This window comes from Malaya genurostris, chromosome 3 (genome assembly GCF_030247185.1).
Source record: "Malaya genurostris strain Urasoe2022 chromosome 3, Malgen_1.1, whole genome shotgun sequence".
Taxonomy (NCBI): Eukaryota; Metazoa; Arthropoda; class Insecta; order Diptera; family Culicidae; genus Malaya; species Malaya genurostris.
The window spans coordinates 60,677,946-60,693,852 of NC_080572.1; the positions used below are offsets into that span (position 1 = coordinate 60,677,946).

The 15,907-nt window shown below is 35.3% G+C and overlaps 2 protein-coding genes across 3 annotated transcripts in view; one reads left to right on the top strand and one right to left on the bottom strand.

The window, feature by feature from the left end:
• The window catches only part of LOC131436515 (protein king tubby 1), a 229,682-nt gene that overhangs the window by 37,549 nt on the left and 176,226 nt on the right, over positions 1 to 15,907 (bottom strand). The gene's annotated exons all lie outside the window — the stretch shown is intronic.
• LOC131436517 (apolipoprotein D-like) overlaps positions 12,757 to 15,907 on the top strand; it is a 62,845-nt gene continuing 59,694 nt past the window's right edge. The window contains exon 1 of one of the 2 annotated variants that reach the window (XM_058605264.1): positions 12,757 to 12,888. The gene's annotated coding sequence lies outside the window, so the exon portion shown is untranslated. The remainder of the gene's footprint in view (positions 12,889 to 15,907) is intronic. The other variant, XM_058605265.1, reaches the window with a different exon arrangement.

Sequence of the window (15,907 nt, forward strand, 5' to 3'; positions counted from 1 at the left end):
ATTTCGGATTTGGCATTGCTACAATTGGGCCATTGATCAAGTTCAAACATCTACTGGTGAACACTATCTCGAAGATGGTTTAGTGAATTTCAATAAATTTAGGTTTATTTCAAAGTAACATCGATGCTAATGATCAACTTCGGGAGAGTTATGGCAGTTATTCCCTAATCGGGTACTGTAATTTTATAAATGACGTAACCGATCAATCACAGTGTTTTCTAAATTCTGAATTTTCCCGTAGATGCCGAATCGAAATCGAAAATTTTAGACGCCTTTAAAAAATAAAATCTACTATTAGGTCAATTGATAAGTTCACATTATGCACAAATTGAACGCTTCTTGTCCAGAAGATATAAAATGGCATAAATGTTTTTGAGACTATTTTAATGACTAGAGAAAGGCATTGTCAAACAACTATGGCTTATTTGCGACAAAATCTGGACACCCCTAAATATTTTTGAAAATACATGAATACCACGCATGTTCATTGCGTAAAATCAACACGGAACGACCGAAATTAGCTCTGCGCCTAATTCGTATTACTGTTTTTGAATTAGTTGATTTTAACACCAAAATTTCCAAAATAACTATAAAATTAGTTAAAATTGAGAATTTACTTTGCTGAAAAAACTCTTATTTTTAGAGAATTTGTTTAGTTGGTGAATATCCTGGACACAAACCAGCAATATTTCAATCCAACACGAAATTCTCATTGAGAACAAATTTTGTTTTTAAAATCAGAAAATTTGTTTCTATTTATCTATCACCATCATTACTGAAGGGCAGCACAAAGAAAACAATACTGAAATAGGTATTATTAACAAGTTTATTAGCCAAAAACTCATGAGAAGTGTCAAAGCAAAACAATCCATTAAAAAGCTAAAAAGTAGAGTCTTATTGAAACTGCTTGAAAATTGTTTTGATGTTTTTCGCATGTGTTCGATATATCTTTATTCAAATTTCTAAACCGATATGTAAAAATGTCGTAAACTGTTAGAGGAAATCGTATTTATTCAGAATTTGTGCGCACTTGAAGCGATTATGCGTAATAATGTTTTTACGCGGAACAGTGAAGTGAATTTCGAATGTTTCACTCTAATTGTGATGAAGTTTTTTTGTATCTTCAAACCTTCCGAGCTGCGCCGTCCGGTGTACTACTTGTATTCGGTTTTTGTTTTCCGAGTGCTAAAAGTTTTCAGTGATAATGAAGAAAACAGTGATTTAGAAGAAAAAAATTCAAAAAGATGTTTATGTTTCGTTTATGTCTTTTTTTTAAATACAACATCGTATTTATACCTGCCAATATAGAAAAGACAACCGCGTCTGAAATTTCTTCGGCAGTAGTGTGCCATCTAGTGGCTAGTAGTCATTACGGTGTTACCGTTCGGTGACAGGGCGCCATATAGCTGCAGATTGCAGAAGCCAATTCAACCATTCATATTGGTTGAAAACAACATTTTATTTCTTTAATTCAACTAAAAAATTAGTTGAATGGAAATGAAATGTGCCTTAGCTAAGAACTGACAGCACGTTTAATTTGTGAATTCAACTAAAAAAATAGTCATTTCAACAAATATTTTATTATTATTAAGGGAATGAGAATAAAAAATCTAAATTAGCAAAAGTAAGATTTTTTTAGTTGTCTCAAAAAACAACTAACTAAAATCAGCAAATCAACTAAATTTTTCGCGAAAATGGTGATTTCGGTCGTTCCGTGAACACATAAGCTTTTAGATCGAAGACGGCGTCGAAAGAAAAACATTTGCGAAAAGCAATTGCGTGCGGTCACAATGAAAATCCGGATCTGTCAGCAAGAAAACATGATTAGTTTTCCTTCAAGCACTATTCATAATTTTCTTAAATCTTTCGATACACGTTTGACAAGAGCCAGGAAGGCTTCTTAAATAAAAATTAGAGGGTTGTATTCAAGACACGACCGAGCACAATAACATTAAACATGGAACTAAACCATTAAACTAAACTAAAAACTTTTTCAATTGACTAATTACAAACTTGCTCTAGTTTAAGCGCTTAGATTGTTATTCAATTTTGATCCCTTTCCACAATTTTTTACATTGTTAAGATTTTGAATAACGTCCTTTAACTAGAATTCAAAGTTACTTGAAAGCTCAATTTTAGATACAAACAACCTAAAGATTTGAACCTGAGCAAATGAAACTGTTTTATTTTATGATAATAATCTTCGAGAAACGTACAAACTTATTAATTTTATAAACAGTTAATCGATCCAAGAGAAGATTTTATTTATTTTAACGAAAAATGTTGTACCAGTAAACCAGTAAACCAGCAACAATACGAGGAAGAAAAATGTGAAACAGTCCGCATAAAATATTTAGTTACTTACATTGATTTTCGCTTTGACATATTAGAAATATACGGAATGGATACGCAACAAAATTCAGAAATTTTGTTCATATCGTAGCTTGATGCTATTGACACATAAATGAACATTGTCATAGTTACAACGCGTGTAGCCATCAGACGCTTATTGTTTTGAAGTAAATAATAATTAAACTGAAACTGGCGAATAACCAAATTCTACGAATGAGGAAAATCCATTAACAAATCATCGAGGAACAAGCGCTGAAAATCAGATCCGAATTAGATCTATCGCCGATAATTCTAAATTAGCCTGATAGTTACCAGAGAACCAAAATAAAATACTCAATTCAAACCAATCTTTCAATTGTATGCAATTGAAATATTCAAATGAAGTTAGCTCATAAGTTTATGGTGAATGTTTCAGAATCGATTGGTTGTTGAATTATATAAAACCATCAACTAATGACTGAGGTATGAGCGTTCAAAATTATGACAGAAAAATGTTAGGCGATTAGTTTGGCATGTTTTAAATTGACACCCAGCCTCGGGAAGTGAAGTGTTAGGCATTTTTAATGGCAAAATCGACCAAAAATTTGCTAAATGCATGGGATATTTCAAAAGAACAGATAACCACGCTGATTCGGTTCTTCAATAGCTAGATGATATATAAGATATTCGAGCGAACACGAAGTGCAGACAACAGGAAATTTCACCAACACATAATGCAAAAGCGACAATCCAGTAAGTGAACGCATATACAATCCAGTCATCAGCTCACTGGACGAGCTACTTGTTTCATTCGCAGTCAATCATCAACTAGGCAAATTAATATTGTGCAGCATATATTTATAGATTTTTCTTCATACTACGCAGAACGATGCGGTGTTTTATTGCATGACGCAAAGCCTCCTATGCCGAACAAGAAGTTGACGTCATTTTGTACAACTATGATTGGTGGATGAAAACATAGGTCGATTCTAACCATTTTTTCAATAGTATGCTATTGAAATACTGAAACGACATTGCCATACATGTTTAAGGTAAAAGTTTCCGAATCGATTGGTTGTTAAATTATAACAATCCATCAACAAATGACCGAGTTATTAACGTTCAAAATTATGACACAAAAAGGTTACGCGACTATTTTTGAAACTTTTAATTGACACCCGGCCCCATATAGTGAAGAGTAAGGCATTTTTAATGCCAAAAACAGGAAGGAATACTGTGAGCGAAAGAAAAACAGATTGCAGGAACTACTAGGAGGACGCGAAGGTGAAATAAATATAGCAGAAGAGACCAGAACTGTGGGTACGTACTGTGGCTAGAAAAATACAATGTCAACTTTCGTGCATACTTTGAAGCAACGGCAAAGGTATGAAGTCGTTCAAGGTAAAAACTGTACCGAAACGTAATGATAAACAGAATGTGACGGCTAAAACCCACCTTTGCAAGTTGTATAGCAAATATGATGAAATTTATATGCTCGAAAACTTAGAGCAGCTTCTCGAAATGTATTTTCATTCTGCAGCATATGAGAATGGCGTAGAGGAACGTTTCAGCACGAAGAAAACGTTCAATTTTTCCAAATATATTCGATTTGGTAGGCAATATGCAGCGCTGGTCGAGCAAGTCATCACGGTAAACAAGAATGCCTAACGAAACGAAACCATTCTTACGCACTACGCAGCCATGATGCTTCCTCATTATTCTGGCTTGATTTGGCATTTTGACACTACGCCAAAAATGTTTCGGAATGGTATAAAACTAATGGAGTCCTTTTTGTACCGAAAGAGGTGAATCCATCTAACAGCCCGGAGTTGCGACCTATCGAGCAATCTTCCAGTATAAACAACAAACTACAACTATAGAAAAAATTCGAAAATCTTGAATAAAGGCAGCTAAAACGGTTGTCAGAAGAAGTCTGTACCGAGCCTAATGGTTAGAGGGAACTCAAAAGTTCGCAGTTTCTTCACTCAGCCTAATAAGGTAACTGCAATTAGTTTTAAGGTTACAAATTTAATCTGTCCAGATTTTGTCGCGAGCAAGCCTTAAGTGAAATAAGAAGAGGTTGTTGTTTCTTTGCTTTCTATAGCGGTACTTAATGTTGGACTCTCTTAGCCCCGTAACTACGGAAGCGGAAGTCGGATCCGGGCAAAATTCAGGAATTCAATATGTGAGCATTGCCACTTGAGCCAATTAGTACGGAATTTGGTATATCAATTTGAATCATTAAACGCAACGTGTTTTTGACTGTACGTTTTTCGGATAGAGACCTACTTGAAGGACCGGACGAAATAATTTTAGCCTTATTAACGGAATAAAACGTTAAGGGCATATTCAGTAGTGTTCTAGTTCTAGATGTATAATTTATGTCAGTTACAAAATTTAAATCTGGATTTTATAACAAGAAAAACTGGCAGCCCCAGCAGTGTTTTACTCGTGTTTCAAATATACAAAAAAATAGAACGGCATCGTAGACCAGTTTTAAATTTGACAGAAGAACTGGTCGAATAAATAAACCTAGAACGGCTTGCTGGGGATACGTTTGTTCTAGTTTCTGTTCTATTATAGATCTTCCATATAGAACTTCTAGCTGCTGAAGTTGCTCTAACAACGAATTCAGCAGCTGCAATTCATATGGGTGGTCTATAATGTAAATGAAACTGAAACAAATGTATCCCCAGCAATCCGATTTAGTTTTATTTATTCGACCAGTTCTACTGTCAAATTTAAAACTGGTATACATTGCCGTTCTATTTTTTCTATATTTTAAACACAGATAAAGCGCTGCTGGGGCTGCCAGTTTATTTTGTTATAATTTCTAGATTTAAATTTTAAAACTGACATAAATTATGCATCTAGCACTAGAACACTCCTGAATATGCCCTAAGTTAAGGGAGGGGTAGGGTCTAAACTATGAAAAAATCATCATTTTTGTCATTTTTTTTCAGAATTGTCGTTCAACAAAATAAATTCAAATGTTTTGCATGATAAAAAGCATATTTCGAAAAACATTTTGTTATTTTTGCGTAGAAAATATTGAGAAATAAGTCGGTAAAGAGGTGTCCACTGTATCTCAGCGTAGACTATTCAGAAGTGAACAAACCAAAGCAGCATAGTTAGAGTAGAAGTTTTTCTGGACCCCAACTTTTCTGTTGGATTTTTTTTTTTAAATTTTATAAATCTTTGGTGGTTGTTCAAAGTGAAAACTACGATTTTTCACAAAAATCCGCCATTTTACAGCCGTAAAATCTTCCCATAGTAACAAAAAACGAGAAGGAAAACGTTGGGGTCTGGTTTTTTGATATGCAGAAAGTGTGTGCAAAATTTGAAAAAAATTGATGCAGTAGTTTTTGAATGACGATGGACATGGACTTTTGAAACCTGCTTTCGAGAAAAACGCGTTTAAAGTTTTTTGTCTATGAAATCAATGGAAACAATTTATTACTCTAGGGAGCCCGTAGGGTCTAACATTTTCAAAAAAAATCATATTTTTTCTTTTATAAGTTTTTAAGTCAATCGAAAATGAAATCTTGGGCCTGTGTGCCTAGCTCTTACTTCTTCGCAGTATAAGATAAGTAAAGATAAAGCCCCATAACTTGTTAAGTTATGTTTCGATAGGCTTGAAAATTTCAAAGAATATTCTTGAAATGTTTTACTATAAGAATATATAAAGGAAAAAATAATTGATTTTTCAAAAGTATTAGACCCTACCCGCCCCTTAATGTTCACAACCGTGACCAAACTTCATCGACAGATTCAGATTCAGCTGAACTGTTCTCGTCATTCTTTCAAAGTGTGCTAAGTAATAACTCACCGCCTTAGTCAGAATCGTACCTGAGTAGTCTACTGATGTACTAACTGAGCTTACCAGCTACGGCTAATTCTGAACGCGAGGTGCAAAATAATCTCCGACAAGTCGATGAATCGAACGTGATCTTCTGCTTTGGATTTACCTGAATATCTGTTTTTCAACTTTTTCAACCGCTCTTTTGTTGAACAGTGTTTCCCAGTGTAGTGGAAAAAGGAAAGACTTTCGATCGTGTTCCTGATCAGCTCACAGTGGAAAAATTGAAGCGAAGCGGATTCTTTGATTGGATAACTAATTGGTTTATGTTGTATCTCACTGATTGAAGTGCTACCATAGACAAATAATAGGACATGAGGCTGTCGAAGAAAAACTGAAATAATGTCTATTCATTGCACAGTGGTTCAAAAGCGCAATTTCACGATCTTAATTGATAACTCACAGAAACGTGGTTTTTGAGGTACAGTATTTTTTTAGTTTCTCAGAATGATAGACGCCATCTTTTGGCAAATTTTATTTAAGTAAATAATCCCCCTAAAAGTGAGATAAAAATATTATTTTAGATCAGGGCCAACATAGGGGCTAAGTTACATCGACAAAGTTGTGCAGAAAGCTATTTCAAACAAATTTGCAACCATAACTTGAGTGTAAATCTTGATATAATGTATTTTCTGAAAAGGGTGTCCTAAAACCAGTTTTTGTACGAAAACACATATATTTTCAATTTTTTAATAGTTTTTCATGTTTTACAAAGTATTTTATCATTAAAAACTACACTACTTTCTCAAACATACTATGCTGCTATCATTTCAGTTTGATGAAATAGAGCCATTTTTCATTTTTTTTTACAAAATTCCAACTTGTCTATCATCAAAAGGCGCAGAAAGGTGCAGATGAGATTACTTACATATTTAACTATTTCAAAAAAGCGTGGGTTCACTCTAACCCTTCCGTAGATGTGATAAATGAACCTATAAATCCCTTACATTTACTTATTCACTTGAACTATAAGCCATATTTGACCTCACCATGTCGATTTCTTTCGCATTGTGCTATCGGTCCGAGACGGTTCAGTTCCGAAAAGCTCACAAGTTATAGCAATCAAAACATCAAAATGCCGAGCAAGTTGAAGAGGCCTCTAAGAAGCTCGAACGGCAATATCTATCGCGGGTAGGAAAATTCATTCTTCATTCAAGCTCTATCCTCGCCGCATTCTATTGCCGCTGATATGAAAATCCGTGTCGGAACCGAAAACAACGCCACTTGATTGGAGTATCTTTGCCAGGAGCCTTGTAATGGCATGTGGTGAAGCAGCGTATCCAAGGGTACACAAAGTCTTTCGACGAGTATCTCAGTCAATTTTACTACTGGCGGCATTGCACGAATATTTTGGTAGGATTTTTTCACTTTTGAATTGCTGCTCAAGTGTCATAGAAGCATTTTCGATTTCATGTAGTATTGTAACCAACTGGCTAAAGTGACACGTTATTCGAAATATAGGAATTTAGAGCGTATAATAACAAAATCAGTATTCAAGGTCGTCAAAATGTGAAATAGCGGGGTGCTCACAAATTCCTATCTCGTGTCTCCCCGTGTATTTGTGGTGGCCTTTGGTCAATGAAGTGGCGTCGACTGAGTGCTGATGCCTGGAAATTTGTGAAAGTTATGCTATATTGAGTACATCTGCGATTGTGCGTGTTCTCGATTTTGTACAATTTTGTACAATTTGCAACAACGAGTTTGGATAAAATTTTGCGTTAAAAACGGTTTCAATGGTGCGACGACATTGCAAATGTTAGAAGAGTGTTTCGGCAGTGATATTCTGAAGAGAACAGTCGTTTATCAGTGGCACGAACGTTTCAGAAGTGGCCGTGGGTCTGTGAATGATGCTGAGAGAAGCGATAGGCCATCGACTTCGAAAACCGACGAAAACATCAACAAAATCAATACATACATATAATTCATCTACATCACATATGAAATAATTCGTAATCAACATGACATTCGGCCCTCCGGGCCTTGGTTAAAAAATCGATTTTCACAGTGATTACATAACCTTTCTATATGAGAAAGGGAAAAAGGTATCACCTCACTGCTAGGTGGATAAGGAACGTTTTTGAAAATGATATCGCGTAAATCGTCACATTTGGCCTTGAGTACATGTGCCCCTTTTTCGGCACGGTTTCCGCAATTAACAAGGTTTTCTTTTACACGGTTGTTTCAACATGGTGATGACGTTCAAATGTGGCCCTAATTAGTGTCAGAAATAATCGCCTTAAAAAGGCAACAAAGACAAAAAATATTTTAATGAGACTGTGTCGATGAAAGAGAAAGGCATTATCACACCACTAGGTTGATAAGGAATTGGTTATTTTTTTATAAATTTCATTAAAGATCTGTAACGGTAAGCAGTTAATTGTTTTCAAAATCAAAAAAATATTTACAATCGATTTATTTACCTGTGATGAATGATGGTTTACACTAACTATTCAAAAATAGTTTATACACACACCAAGAAAAAAAAATTGTAAATTAACATCTTCATATTCAAGCATAAAAAATGACTAAATGTTACAGTTGATCGAGCACAATATCTATGCATTATGATAAATTATACTGAAACATGTAAGTTTATACGCCTGCTTGGCATATGAAGGGTAATTTTTTTAAGTGGTATAGGATTTGATTAAATAAAAACACAAATAAAAAAATTGAGAAAATTGATGAAATCTTTATTGAAATCGATAGAACGATCAGTATAATTTAATGTTTAAAGATGATGCCACGCAAATGTTGGCCACAGCCCCGTTTTAGATAGCCTTTGCGCAAGGTCCAATTTTGGCACACTCTCTCCAACACATTGGTCGGTATTTAACGAATAATACCACCGGCCCATAATCCGCACCAAATAGTGACTTTTTTGGGATGCACTGGTAACTCTTGTAATGGTTCTCGCTGGTCTTTATTCAAAATGCAGCAATTTTACATGTGGACATATCTATTCCACCAGAAATGAGCTTGTCGCTGAACACAATTATTCGATCAAAATGGAGATCTTCCTCCAACTTTGCCAGCTTCCATTCATGATTAAACTATAGACCAATCGTCGATTTATGATTAAGCTATAGACCAATCTGAACAGGTTTGACAATGACACAAGACACAATTAACGCGTGATCTGTCAAAAACAGTGGTGTTGAAAAGATACCAGCACAAAATCACCCTTTATTTGAATAATGTTCTTATGAATTGTGTCATATGTGGATTTGCGTCACCTGTAAATTTCATAATTTTTTGCTGTGCAAATATAACAAAACTTGCAACCTTCCCGCTTAATTGTTTTCTGCACAAATTCTACTGATAGCTTGAACTCTTTAGCTACATCTCGAATTGACATGTTTGGACGATTCTTTACGTGTTGCACAACTTTCTCGGTCATTTCACCACATTTATGACCACTTTTTTCCTGTCTCATTCTTAGGAAGCCTTACCCAAAGATTCATTTGTGTTCCTCGGTGGTTGTTTTTCCATTTTGTCCCATTATTCTTATTCCTTAATTTCTTAGATTAATTGGCATAATAAGACGATTTTATATACAATTTTTAAACCAGTGCACAGTGGGAAAATACGATAAAAAATCCGACTTTACTAAATAATTTAATAAAAACCTAAGCAAATATTTTCAAAGTTGCAAAAATTATCGAGGAATCGATTCATTTTGTTTCAATTTCTCTTTTCTTTTTTAATTTATTTTGAAGACTAACTGTGAAACTCTGAAAAAATGAATTCAAATAATCGGAAGCTACTCCTGACATGTTCATAAGTTTGATAAATGGATTGTTTTAAATAAAACTGATCAAAAATAACTGTATTCTGTTTTACCCTAAATCATCTTCTATGAATTTACAGAAAAACCTGTTTTAATCCACCTAGTGGTGTAATGATGCTTTTCTCATATCAATCATACTATCACATATAATACTGTGCTATTCTTGAAAATAATTTTGTTCGTTTCTTGAAAGAATAACCGAAATCGGTTTGTTTGACCGTCTACGGATAAAAACTATCAGTTGGAAAAGATTTGAGGTCGATTTAGAAATTTTTTTAAGGTTTTTCCCCATTTTCAGTGATGGTATACAATTTTTAACCCACTTTACCCTATATTTCCGGATCCGGAAGTCGGATCCGCATGAAATTCAGGAATTACGCATGGGACCACAGGAACTTTCATTTGAACCTAAGTTTGTGAAAATCGGTCGCGCCATCTATGAGAAAAGTTAGAACACATGTTTTCTTTTTTTTTTGCACATTTTACCCCATAAGTCCCGAACCGGAAGTCGGATCCAAATAATATTTAGGAACTTTTTATGGGAACTAAAGACCTTTCATTTGAATCCAAGTTTGTGAAAATCGGTTCAGCCATCTCCGAGAAAAGTTAGTGCAAAAAACGTTACATACACACATACACACACTCACACACACACACACACACACACACACACACACACACACACACACACACACACACACACACACACACACACACACACACACACACCGAAGTAATACCTAGCGGTGGTGCCGGGGAGGTAGGGTTGGAGTTCCAAGGTGTTTTAGTGGGTAGTTCCAATCAACAGTTGGGTAGTCCTGTGGAGAGTCCCACACTCCGTGCGTAACTGCATTTCACCTTGTAAAAAAACACACACACACACACACACACACTAGCCCGTTTATCCCGCTTAACCTCAATTTTTACTTTTTCTGTTATAATGTTTAATGAAATAAAGAACCATAGATACCATATTTCTGCTACCGATCAAAGAGACAGCATATCAATTTTATTTTATTCTTAGTCACATTCGAACCATTTTCCAAATGTGGAGCGAAATCTTAAGACTCTGTTAGAGGATAAATTGGGGTAAAACGGTACAACATGATTCGTGCAGCCATCGAATCTATTTGTAATCTTATTTTTAGGTCTTTCTTCGTAATATCAATCGGTTTTCATAAACCGCAATCAGCCTGCTTTCGGTATGCGAAAGAAAGTTCAACCAGAAATACTACTTATGGAATAAATTGGGGTAAAACGTGGGAAACAAACTAGTATTGTCATTCCCATAGTGTTTAATTGGATCACAAATGTTTTGTACCTAATATGAATTAATGGGCCGTATGAATAAAACGTAGCATGCTTCAATTTCGGTAGTAAATGCTACATTTGGATCACGTTCCTGTCAAAAGCAGAGACTTTACTACACAACAACGTTCGAACATGTAGTATTTACTACAATTTTTCGGTAGGTAGCTCCAGAGGTTGCTACTCGTGTGTTTGCTGATAAAGTGAAGTAGAAAAATTAAATAAAGTGGCATTTTTGCAGCGGTAAGTACCTTTCTTGCTTTGTGCGTACTTATTCCAGCTAATTCCGGCTCCAATTCGATACGGCATGCAATAAATGCTCAAATTCGAAGGCAGCATTAACTACATATTCGAACTTGTTTTTTTATTCATATCAAACGCGTTTTACTCTGTGGACTTTGTTTTTGAGAAGATACTACAAACAACAGAGTTTATTACATTTTATTCATACGGCCCAATATTGATAGATCGTATTGGATCTGCTTTTTGATTGTGGATCATATTTCAACTGAATATTATAACTAAATAAAAAAGGGTAAAAAGTTATAACGAGTTTGCTGCTGTCATTCAAACTATATGCAATCGATTTATTAGACTTTTTTACATCAAAAACACTCTATTCGCTCTTCTGCAAGTACTTCGGTTTTATGTTTTATAGTTAAGCTTGAATACGATACCGTATAAAATGGGAACTTGGGGTAAAATAACCATGATAGCGTTTTGTGCGGTGCTTTTTGGTCAGCTATATCATGCCTCCAAAAAAATCGTCGCGTTTTTGGTCCATTTTTCCCCACTGTGCAAAGTTTAACTTAAATCATCAACCAATCAAAAAAAAATATTCTTTTAACCTAGACCGACCATCGACCTCGGGTCTACATTAATTTCAACTAATGAGTTATTTACACGATTTCACGTTCGAATTGCATTCGGTGCGATAATCAAGCGCATCAATTTCAGTTGGTTTCATTTGCACCGCAAAGGTATTTAAGCTGCCTGCTTTTTTGCGTCATGGAAGTCATAATGAAGCTCGAAAGAAACTGGCCAATGCGAAAAATGTGTTTGTTAGCTCCAGCAAAGGTCAGCTAAATTCTCTTTGAACATTTAATTTATAGTAAACCAAGACGGGTTGATTTATACTAAGTTAAATCAAGTGAAATTTAAACGAGTTATAGTTGCTAGCTAAAGCTGTCGATGCTTACGATTTAAACACGACCGATCCGAATCTTGACCGGTACGGTAAAATCAATATCGTAGTTCCTTGCCCAACACGGCAAGTAGTACGAAGCAGAACACTGATCGAACCAGAACCAGACTTCTGGCTAAATGGTCAGTGTATAAACTAAGAAAAAACGGCAAAATAAACAAACAAATGTGCTCGATTGGCCAGAGCTGACCGGTTCACTGGGTGACTCATCGTAGTTTGCGCTCGTCCGTGTGTTGTACTACGGTACGATATAAAACAACTAACCGGATTGGTCTTTGGCGGCAGCGAAAGCTATAGTGGCACTAGCCATCGGTCGACCAGTCGTTGTCTAGCTTCGCAGACGTCAGAACGTTCCGGCGTAGAAAAACCTGAGCTCATATTCCAAGTGAAGCAGTGGTTTGTGTTGATTCATCTATCAATAACTGTTACAGAGAATTGTGTAGAAAACAAAAGGCAGCCCTCAGATAGAACGTGTTCTTGGAATGATGATGTAGTGTGTGGTGAACTGATAAGCCGTTCAGGCGAAAACAGGACGACGCTGTGTGTTTTTCTGGTGGACGAATCTAGTGGCTTATCGCTTTCTCGGAACGATGATACACTGAACAGCACCGTTAGAAATACGTCACCGGAACGGTGTTTCAAGAGCGCGTATAAAATTCAAAAAAAAAATATATTGCAAAACCAAATCTGTGCTGAGTGACTGGGATGACTGGACTCTAAGATCGATTTTTTTCTCAAAATTAGCTTCAAATACTCATCTTTTTTCAAATTATTATGAGTTATGCATTTAGAGTTCTGAAAAAAAAAATTAAATTTAGGCGTTTTAAACAATAATTTTTTTGCCGGAAAATGAAGTAGTGGTAATTCTGCTTTAGCCGAACTTTTGTACACTATTATCAACAAATCTGCAGAGCAATGTATTTTGTAGGAGATTTGGAAACAGTCTTTTATGTTTTCTCGTGTACCAAAGCGGCAATCGTATTGACGCAACGAATTACCGAGACATAAATTTATATGCCGAATCGAAAGTTATTTCAAATAATTCAAAAGCACTAAAAATTACACCTCTATTGATCAGTATGGATCTCTGCCGTGGACGTTCGGTGAGCACAACTTTCTTAGATTTCGCTTCAACATGTATTTTGAGTTTATAGGACAGAATACAGGTTGGCTCAGCATACCGAATTAAGTTGTTATTTTGCTAAAACAAGTTCATTCTGAGAAAATGGTTTTATTCACATTTTTCCCATTTCTCGGGTAACATCAAGTGTATGTTTTTTACCCATTTTTCGATTCATTTTTGCACAATTTCGTAAAAAGTGTAGCATTTATCAGTAAGTGCGTGCCCAATCGATGAAAACATGTGATAATTGAATGGCCCCAGGTCCAGTAAGTAAATCGCATGAGCAGAACTCAACCAAATTTTTGGTGGCTCTAGTGTGATGTGTGATGGTAGCGCTCACCGTTAACCGTTTACCGTAGGTTTCAGAAAGTCATACAAGATGACACCACGCTGATTCCAGCAAATACAGATCATGGCCTTCGGTGCGGAGCGATCTGACCTTGCGGTCGATTTGGCTTTACCGCCGCGATCTACTACAGATCTTTTGACGTGAATACGTCTTACTTTAGTATGAGGCGCCTTTTCAAAATTCACACTGTACAAGAATGGGCACAACTTCATCGTGAATATCTGCGTTGTATTTAACGCAGCGACATATTCTTTTCTCCATACCATCAGATATAGGATTCAGCAGCTCATGATAAAATTTTCAGTACTGTGAGATAACCACAAATAAATCAAAATTGTAGTTTTCTAAAATAGTTGGTATGAACGATCATCATAGTTAAATTCAATGCCGAAATGAGACGCGTAAAATTTTAACCGCATGAATTGAACGAATCATCGCACAAAGCGTATCGTGCAAAACTTATGCATAACAATACGGAATATTTTCAGTCATTGAACGCAGTGGGCTTACGACACGTTTGGTTCACTAATAAACTCGGCACTAACTATGTATGATTATAAACCATAAGTATTTTTAATTGACTAATACATTCATGCAATTTTCAAGTGCAAGTGAATTTCTTGCCCAAAGTGAAATTGTTCATTCTTTATTACAGATAAAAATCTTTGGCCTGATTACAAAATTTAAACAACCTGATTCCAACTATGCTTCATTTTATTAAAAGGACTGAATAATAATTATTCATGTTTCGCACTCAGCTCATCAGTGCGTTAGCAGATTATATTAAACTGCTAATGCTACCTGGCGGATCAACATAATCCGCTAAGCACAGTTAAGTTATTGCTGTTTGCACACGGAACGACCGAAATTAGCTCTGCGCCTAATTCGTATCAACGTTTTTGAATTAGTTGATTTTAACAACAAAATTTCCAAAATAACTATAAAATTAGTTAAAATTGAGAATTTACTTTGCTGAAAAAACTCTTATTTTTAGAGAATGTGTTTAGTTGGCGAATATTCTGGACAAAAACCAGCTATATTTCAATCCAACACGAAATTCTCATTGACAACTAATTTTGTTATTAAAATCAGAAAATTTGTTTCTATTTTTCTATCACCAACATTACTGAAGGACAGCCCAAAGAAAACCAAAATGAAATGGGTTTTATTAACAAGCAAAACAATCCATTGAAAAACTAAAAAGGACAGTCTTGTTGAAACTGCTTGCAAATTGCTTAGATGTTTTTCGCATGTGTTACGATATATCCATATATAAATTTCTAAACCGATTTGTAAAAATGACGTAAACTCTTAGTGGAAAGTGTATTTATTCAGAATTTGTGCGCATTTGAAGCGATTGTGCGTAATAATGTTTTTACGCGAAACAGTGAAATGAGTATCGAATGTTGCACTTTAATTATATATGTCAAACGAAGTTTTTTGTTTCTTCCCACCTTCCGGGCTACGCCGTCCGGTGTGCTACTTGTATTCGGTTTTTGTTTTCCGAGTGCTCAAAGTTTTCAGTAAGAGAGTCGATTTCGCGAAGTCGAATGAAAAAAACAGCGATTTAGGAGGAAAATTTTCAAAAAGAAGTTTATGTTTCGCTTATGTCTTTTTCTCCAATACAACATCGTATTTGTACCTGCCAATATAGAAAAGACAACCGCGACTGATTTTTTTTTACGGTAACAGTATGCCATCTAGTGGCTAGTAGTCATTACGGTGTTAACATTTTCTCGGTTACAGAGCGCCATATTGCTGCAAATTGCAGAAGCCAATTCAACCATTCACGTTGGTTGAAAACAACGTTTTATTTCTCTAATTCAACTAAAAAAAAAGTTGAATGGAAATAAAGTGTGCCTAAGCTAAGAAATTACAGCACGTTTAACTGGTGCATTCAAATAAAAAAATAGCCATTTTAACAAATATTTTATTATTTTTAA